Source organism: Solea solea, chromosome 15, assembly GCF_958295425.1.
Source record: "Solea solea chromosome 15, fSolSol10.1, whole genome shotgun sequence".
In the NCBI taxonomy this organism is placed as follows: domain Eukaryota; kingdom Metazoa; phylum Chordata; class Actinopteri; order Pleuronectiformes; family Soleidae; genus Solea; species Solea solea.
In genome coordinates, this window is record NC_081148.1 from 1,326,758 (window position 1) to 1,336,757 (window position 10,000).

The following is a 10,000-nucleotide window of genomic DNA, read 5'->3' on the forward strand; positions in this document are numbered from 1 at the left end:
CACGGATATAACGGATATAACACGTCACACTGATCACGGATATAACGGATATAACACGTCACACTGATCACAGATATAACACGTCACACTGATCATGGATATAACACGTCACACTGATCACGGATATAACGGATATAACATGTCACACTGATCACGGATATAACGGATATAACACGTCACACTGATCACAGATATAACACGTCACACTGATCATGGATATAACACGTCACACTGATCACGGATATAACGGATATAACATGTCACACTGATCACGGATATAACGGATATAACATGTCACACTGATCACGGATATAACGGATATAACACATCACACTGATCACGGATATAACACGTCACACTGATCACAGATATAACACGTCACACTGATCACGGATATAACGGATATAACATGTCACACTGATCACGGATATAACACGTCACACTGATCACAGATATAACACGTCACACTGATCACGGATATAACACGTCACACTGATCACGGATATAACACGTCACACTGATCACTGATATAACACGTCACACTGATCACAGATATAACACGTCACACTGATCACTGATATAACACGTCACACTGATCACTGATATAACACGTCACACTGATCACTGATATAACACGTCACACTGATCACGGATATAACACGTCACACTGATCACGGATATAACACGTCACACTGATCACGGATATAACACGTCACACTGATCACGGATATAACACGTCACACTGATCACAGATATAACACGTCACACTGATCACTGATATAACACGTCACACTGATCACGGATATAACACGTCACACTGATCACGGATATAACACGTCACACTGATCACTGATATAACACGTCACACTGATCACTGATATAACACGTCACACTGATCACGGATATAACACGTCACACTGATCACTGATATAACACGTCACACTGATCACAGATATAACACGTCACACTGATCACGGATATAACACGTCACACTGATCACGGATATAACACGTCACACTGATCACTGATATAACACGTCACACTGATCACGGATATAACACGTCACACTGATCACAGATATAACACGTCACACTGATCACTGATATAACACGTCACACTGATCACGGATATAACGGATATAACATGTCACACTGATCACGGATATAACACGTCACACTGATCACGGATATAACGGATATAACACGTCACACTGATCACGGATATAACACGTCACACTGATCACGGATATAACACGTCACACTGATCACGGATATAACACGTCACACTGATCATGGATATAACACGTCACACTGATCACTGATATAACACGTCACACTGATCACGGATATAACGGATATAACATGTCACACTGATCACGGATATAACACGTCACACTGATCATGGATATAACACGTCACACTGATCACTGATATAACACGTCACACTGATCACGGATATAACGGATATAACATGTCACACTGATCACGGATATAACGGATATAACACGTCACACTGATCACGGATATAACACGTCACACTGATCACGGATATAACGGATATAACACGTCACACTGATCACGGATATAACGGATATAACACGTCACACTGATCACGGATATAACGGATATAACACGTCACACTGATCACGGATATAACGGATATAACACGTCACACTGATCACGGATATAACGGATATAACATGTCACACTGATCACAGATATAACACGTCACACTGATCATGGATATAACACGTCACACTGATCACGGATATAACGGATATAACATGTCACACTGATCACGGATATAACGGATATAACATGTCACACTGATCACGGATATAACGGATATAACACGTCACACTGATCACGGATATAACACGTCACACTGATCACAGATATAACACGTCACACTGATCACGGATATAACGGATATAACATGTCACACTGATCACGGATATAACACGTCACACTGATCACGGATATAACACGTCACACTGATCACTGATATAACACGTCACACTGATCACAGATATAACACGTCACACTGATCACTGATATAACACGTCACACTGATCACGGATATAACACGTCACACTGATCACGGATATAACACGTCACACTGATCACTGATATAACACGTCACACTGATCACTGATATAACACGTCACACTGATCACGGATATAACACGTCACACTGATCACTGATATAACACGTCACACTGATCACAGATATAACACGTCACACTGATCACGGATATAACACGTCACACTGATCACGGATATAACACGTCACACTGATCACTGATATAACACGTCACACTGATCACGGATATAACACGTCACACTGATCACAGATATAACACGTCACACTGATCACAGATATAACACGTCACACTGATCACTGATATAACACGTCACACTGATCACGGATATAACACGTCACACTGATCACTGATATAACACGTCACACTGATCACGGATATAACACGTCACACTGATCACAGATATAACACGTCACACTGATCACGGATATAACACGTCACACTGATCACAGATATAACACGTCACACTGATCACGGATATAACACGTCACACTGATCACAGATATAACACGTCACACTGATCACTGATATAACACGTCACACTGATCACAGATATAACACGTCACACTGATCACTGATATAACACGTCACACTGATCACGGATATAACACGTCACACTGATCACGGATATAACACGTCACACTGATCACTGATATAACACGTCACACTGATCACTGATATAACACGTCACACTGATCACGGATATAACACGTCACACTGATCACTGATATAACACGTCACACTGATCACGGATATAACACGTCACACTGATCACGGATATAACACGTCACACTGATCACGGATATAACACGTCACACTGATCACTGATATAACACGTCACACTGATCACGGATATAACACGTCACACTGATCACAGATATAACACGTCACACTGATCACAGATATAACACGTCACACTGATCACTGATATAACACGTCACACTGATCACGGATATAACACGTCACACTGATCACTGATATAACACGTCACACTGATCACGGATATAACACGTCACACTGATCACTGATATAACACGTCACACTGATCACTGATATAACACGTCACACTGATCACGGATATAACACGTCACACTGATCACTGATATAACACGTCACACTGATCACTGATATAACACGTCACACTGATCACTGATATAACACGTCACACTGATCACGGATATAACACGTCACACTGATCACTGATATAACACGTCACACTGATCACTGATATAACACGTCACACTGATCACGGATATAACACGTCACACTGATCACAGATATAACACGTCACACTGATCACTGATATAACACGTCACACTGATCACGGATATAACACGTAAAACTGATCACGGATATAACACGTCACACTGATCACGGATATAACACGTCACACTGATCACAGATATAACACGTCACACTGATCACTGATATAACACGTCACACTGATCACAGATATAACACGTCACACTGATCACGGATATAACACGTCACACTGATCACAGATATAACACGTCACACTGATCACTGATATAACACGTCACACTGATCACAGATATAACACGTCACACTGATCACTGATATAACACGTCACACTGATCACGGATATAACGGATATAACACGTCACACTGATCACGGATATAACGGATATAACACGTCACACTGATCACGGATATAACGGATATAACACGTCACACTGATCACGGATATAACACGTCACACTGATCACTGATATAACACGTCACACTGATCACGGATATAACACGTCACACTGATCACGGATATAACACGTCACACTGATCACTGATATAACACGTCACACTGATCACTGATATAACACGTCACACTGATCACGGATATAACACGTCACACTGATCACTGATATAACACGTCACACTGATCACAGATATAACACGTCACACTGATCACGGATATAACACGTCACACTGATCACGGATATAACACGTCACACTGATCACTGATATAACACGTCACACTGATCACGGATATAACACGTCACACTGATCACAGATATAACACGTCACACTGATCACAGATATAACACGTCACACTGATCACTGATATAACACGTCACACTGATCACGGATATAACACGTCACACTGATCACTGATATAACACGTCACACTGATCACGGATATAACACGTCACACTGATCACTGATATAACACGTCACACTGATCACTGATATAACACGTCACACTGATCACGGATATAACACGTCACACTGATCACAGATATAACACGTCACACTGATCACTGATATAACACGTCACACTGATCACGGATATAACACGTCACACTGATCACTGATATAACACGTCACACTGATCACGGATATAACACGTCACACTGATCACAGATATAACACGTCACACTGATCACTGATATAACACGTCACACTGATCACTGATATAACACGTCACACTGATCACGGATATAACACGTCACACTGATCACAGATATAACACGTCACACTGATCACTGATATAACACGTCACACTGATCACGGATATAACACGTAAAACTGATCACGGATATAACACGTCACACTGATCACGGATATAACACGTCACACTGATCACGGATATAACACGTCACACTGATCACAGATATAACACGTCACACTGATCACTGATATAACACGTCACACTGATCACAGATATAACACGTCACACTGATCACTGATATAACACGTCACACTGATCACAGATATAACACGTCACACTGATCACGGATATAACACGTCACACTGATCACAGATATAACACGTCACACTGATCACAGATATAACACGTCACACTGATCACTGATATAACACGTCACACTGATCACAGATATAACACGTCACACTGATCACAGATATAACACGTCACACTGATCACTGATATAACACGTCACACTGATCACGGATATAACACGTCACACTGATCACTGATATAACACGTCACACTGATCACAGATATAACACGTCACACTGATCACTGATATAACACGTCACACTGATCACTGATATAACACGTCACACTGATATATATACAGATATATTACTGATATATTACAAAGTTACAGGTCAAACATAAAACATTCTTCAATGGAAACATCTGTGAATATCAAATATACTTAAATATATTTTTATTTTGTGAAAAACTGGGAACTAGTGATGTTTTCTGTCTCTGACCTCAGGCTGAAATACCTGAGAGAGGGAAATGACCACTCCACTCCAGACCTGTGTGTGTGTGTGTAACAGATGGTCTGTGTGTGTGTGTGTGTGTGTGTGTGTGTGTGTGTGAGACTGCAGGGCTGGTTGGACACTCTTCCTCTCTCACTTCCTCTCTCCTCTGTTTACTCCCTCATCAGAGTAAACAAAGAAAGCTGCCTGCTACACACACACACACACACACACACACACACACACTCTCCGTGTCCTCAGGCTACGATTACTGATCTCACACACACTCTGGCAAACACTGTAATCAACACTGTGTGTGTGTGTGTGTGTGTGTGTGTGTGTGTCTGTGTGTGTGTGTGTTAACCAGCGTGTTTCCACTACATGTTCCCAGCTCGCCTCTAAGCATTTTGGTTGTGTTTCCATTACAATGTAGCTCCTCCTCAACGTGGGCGGAGTCATCTCAGCTACGTGAAACTGTGGTGACACAAACACAAACTAGTGACTTGTGAAGCAGTTGTTTTGGCTGAAAGTGAATCATCTTGTGGACGTGATCATGTGACAGATATCGTAGATTTGATGACACAAGTCTTTTGTTCAGAAGATTAAATGTGTTTGCTGTATTCTTGACAAAAAAAAACCTGAAATATAACTTTTTATGAAAGGCCACATTTAGTTTGGATAAAGTTACAGAAGTTGACAGATGGATAAAACATGATAGATCCAGACATTGACCACCGTTATCTCGTCATCACCTCCTCCTTCTTCTTCTGCTCTCTCTTCTTCTTCTTCTTCCTCCCTCCTTCATTCATCTTCTCTCGTCTCCAGAGAGCGAGTGAAAACTTTCTCTCTCCTCCCTCCTGCTGCTCAGCTGCTCGTTGGAGTGTTGGGTTTCCAGGAAGGACGGTGTAAAATATCCAACCGCAGCTTCCGTTGTAAATTGACAGCCGCCTCCTGACTGGCAGCTCGTCAACGGGACAGGAAGTCTGCGTCCACCAGGCTGCAGACGCAGGTCACACACTGAAGAGCTTTGAAATGTTCCCTCACTTTGTTATCAGACATTCTGACGGGAAAAAAAGAAGGTTATTCACAAAGTTAATCTTAGGGTTCATATCTTTTGTCTTGGGCCGCATTATATTGGACTTCCTGCTTGACTGATGCCAATAACTATACATACATATATATGTATCTATATATATATATATATATATATATATATATATATGTATTTATATACACCTCTGGTCAACACAAAAGGTCACATGTCAGTCCAAACATCAACCTGAACTCTGCACCAGCAACCACACACACACACACACACACACACACACATACGCGCACACACACACACACACACACACACACACACACACACACTTGTGTAAAGTCTCTGACATGTGGATCTACTTCCTGGATCATCATTGTCTTTTCACCTTTACTTGTAATGACACGTTCACATGAAACCCTGCATTAGTCTGTCTGTGTGTGTGTAAGTGTGTGTGTGTGTGTGTGTAAGTGTGTGTGTGTGTGTGTAAGTGTGTGTGTGTGTGTGTAAGTGTGTGTGTGTGTGTGTAAGTGTGTGTGTGTGTGTGTGTGTAAGTGTGTGTGTGTGTGTGTAAGTGTGTGTATGTAAGTGTGTAAGTGTAAAGAAAACCTCTCATCTCATCCTGTTGGTTTGGAGGTTAAAACTGTAATTATACTGTCTGGACCAGTGTGTGTGTGTGTGTGTGTGTGTGTGTGTGTGTGTCCTCATCTGCTGTTGAAAACCTTCTTTCTTCAGGTTAAATGGTTAGACTCTCTTTGACTGTCTCTAACTCTATTTGACTCGTTTTGACTCATTTTGACTATTTGACTCGTTTTAACTCGTTTTGACTCGTTTTGACTCGCTTTGATTCGTTTTGACGTGTTGACTCTTTGACTCGCTTTGATTCGTTTTGACTCTAACTTGCTTTGACTCGCTTTGACTTGCTTTGACTCGCTTTGACTCGTTTTGACTCGCTTTGATTCGTTTTGACGTTTTGACTCTTTGACTCGCTTTGATTCGTTTTGACTCTGACTTGCTTTGACTCGCTTTGACTTGTTTTTACTCGCTTTGACTCGTTTTGACTCGTTTTGACTCGTTTTGAGTCTTTGACTTGCTTTCACTTGTTTTGACTTGCTTTGACTTGCTTTGACTCTTGTGTCATGACTCTTCAGTGACGACACTCTCTGACCAATCAGAGGCCGGCAGTCTGATGATGGCTCAGCTCAACCTCGTCAGAGCAGGAACTACAAAAGTAGGAGGTGCAGCGGAGGTTCATGAGGACATGAGGATATGAGGACAGTTGGTGTAACAGAAGAGGACACAAGGACAAGAGAGGACAATCCACTGTAGTGCCCCCTACAGGGAGAAGCTGAAAGAAGAAAATAAAAATAACAAATATAACTAAAGTATAATGTGAGATGGAGTATTGATGTGTGGACCACTGGACTGGATCATAACCACTGGACTGGATCAGTCTGAGCCAGTACTGAATGTGTGAGTGCTGCATCTCTGCTTCACTGCTTTCAGGATGACACTGATGAGTTATCAATACTTTTATTGATTGTTGGATTAAATGAGTGAAGACGGAGCAGCAGCTCGACTGAGGCTGGCGGGGTGGAGCAGGGCGGGGCGGGGGAGGGACGCGGGGTTAAGTCCCACTGGGGCCACCGTAGATGGGATGTGTCTGGATAAAAGCCTCTGCATCATTTCTGTCTCTGCTGTAACACGATTAAGACACAGGACGATGAATGATGTGTCCCACAACGTTAAAGAAGACATGACAGACAAACAAGGAGGAGCAGAGAGAGGAGAGGAGGAGTGAGAGAGAATCTTCTTCTTCACCATCTTCTGAGGTCAGGGGTCAAAGTTCTGCCTCAGTCACACAGGCACCTCTTCTGACCTCTGACCTCTGTCCATATCTGTTCCAACACTTTATTTGCAACATTTTCTTCGCTGGACAAAACTTAAAGAAAAAACAAAATGATGATTTAATTATAAATACTACTTTTTTTTTTTTTTTTTTACCAGTGCCATTATTACTATTATTTCGAAATATTATATAAGCCCACAGCGACATAAAGTCATAGCAAAGATTATTAAATAATGCAGAAGCCTTTTTTCTGGGTGCAACGAGCCGTTGTTCTGTACCTGCCCTCTGTGAGGGGGGGCGGGGTCAAGAGGCCAGCTGCCTGAATCTGACCCAGAGACGAAGAAAAAGATTAATGACACTGTATCGGAATTATGTCCAAAAGACTGAAGCCATCCGCCGCCCAAGGAAGGAAAAGAAGTAAAGAAGAGGAAGAAAAAGGTGAAAAAGATAGAGGTACAGTAATGTCAATGTGATGAAGTTCATGAAATGAATAGTTTAATGCATCGTAGTTACCGTTGTTGGAGCAGAGTGTTAGCTTGCTAGCTTACTTCGGACGATAGCAACATTGTTTAATAATCAATAAATAGCTGAGTGGACGTGTGTTAATGTTACTCCACCTTAAATTCGTCAGGGACGTTTGGAAACTTAACGTTAGGCCTGTTCAGGTGTTATTTTACAGGTGTCTTTCCTGCTTGTATGTCAGTTAAAAGGCTTTTAGTTGTCCGTCCCCTTTGTAATAGGGTGGTTGTAAGCCTTTGGTTTTATGTGTCACAGTTTATGTTTGTTAAAGTTTACATCAGTGTTAAAGTGCAGTTAAAGTGTATTACTGTTAATATTTCATACCTTAGCTTTTCCATATCATTCATAGGCTATATATACATATATATTCATTTCACTGCACTTTACTGGTTTTTGCACTCTGGTTAGACTGAATTGCATTGCAATGACAATAAAGTTGAATGAATCTCATCACATTTTCATTATTAGTCTATATTAGTCTCATGTATAGCACACCAAGCATCTGTTTTTTTATTCAAATGTAACATGCAGTCGTCACATAAACTTCTCTTCTCTCTTCAGATGCACTTTTAAAATATTTCAGTACCACCCCCAGTGACACAGCATCAGGTGCTCCTGTCCTTTTTAATTTGATCACTTGTTTCTTTCTTTAGTTTTTATTTGGTGGGATATTTTTTACTCAAAGAAATAAAATCTTGAATACACACATGCAGTTTCTGTGTGATTGTATGAAAGTTGATTGTGAAATTGACTGCTGCGATGCAAGGGGGCGCCAGCTAAAATCTTGCCTAGGGCACCAAATTACTCAGGGCCGGCACTGTGTGTGTGTGTGTGTGTGTGTGTGTGTGTGTCTTAAGTCACAGGTTTTATTTAATTGTCGGTTGTTTTTAGCTCACAGCGACACAAGAAGAAGAAGCGGATGCTTTTCTTCTATTTGATGCACTTAAATTACACATGTGAACATGTTTGTATTCAGCTGTTAATGTTTCTCAAGAAGAAAATAGAAGAAGAAGCAGAAGAAGCAGAAGAAGAAGAAGACTCCTCTCGCCTCAGTCGTGGTGGGGGTCTGACAGTGTGATGGGGTCACGGCGCTCACTTCAGGTACGAGAAAGAAAAACACGCAGACTTGCAGTTTGTGCTGCGATGTTTTTTGTTTTTTTCTTTGCTGACACATGAAAGAAGTCAATCATACACTCGCTCAATGCATTCCTTCTTCCCCCTGAGCTTCTGTCCTCCTCTCATTTCTTTTCTTCTGATGGGAGGAGGAGGAGGAGGAGGAAGAGGGGGAGGAGGAGGAAGA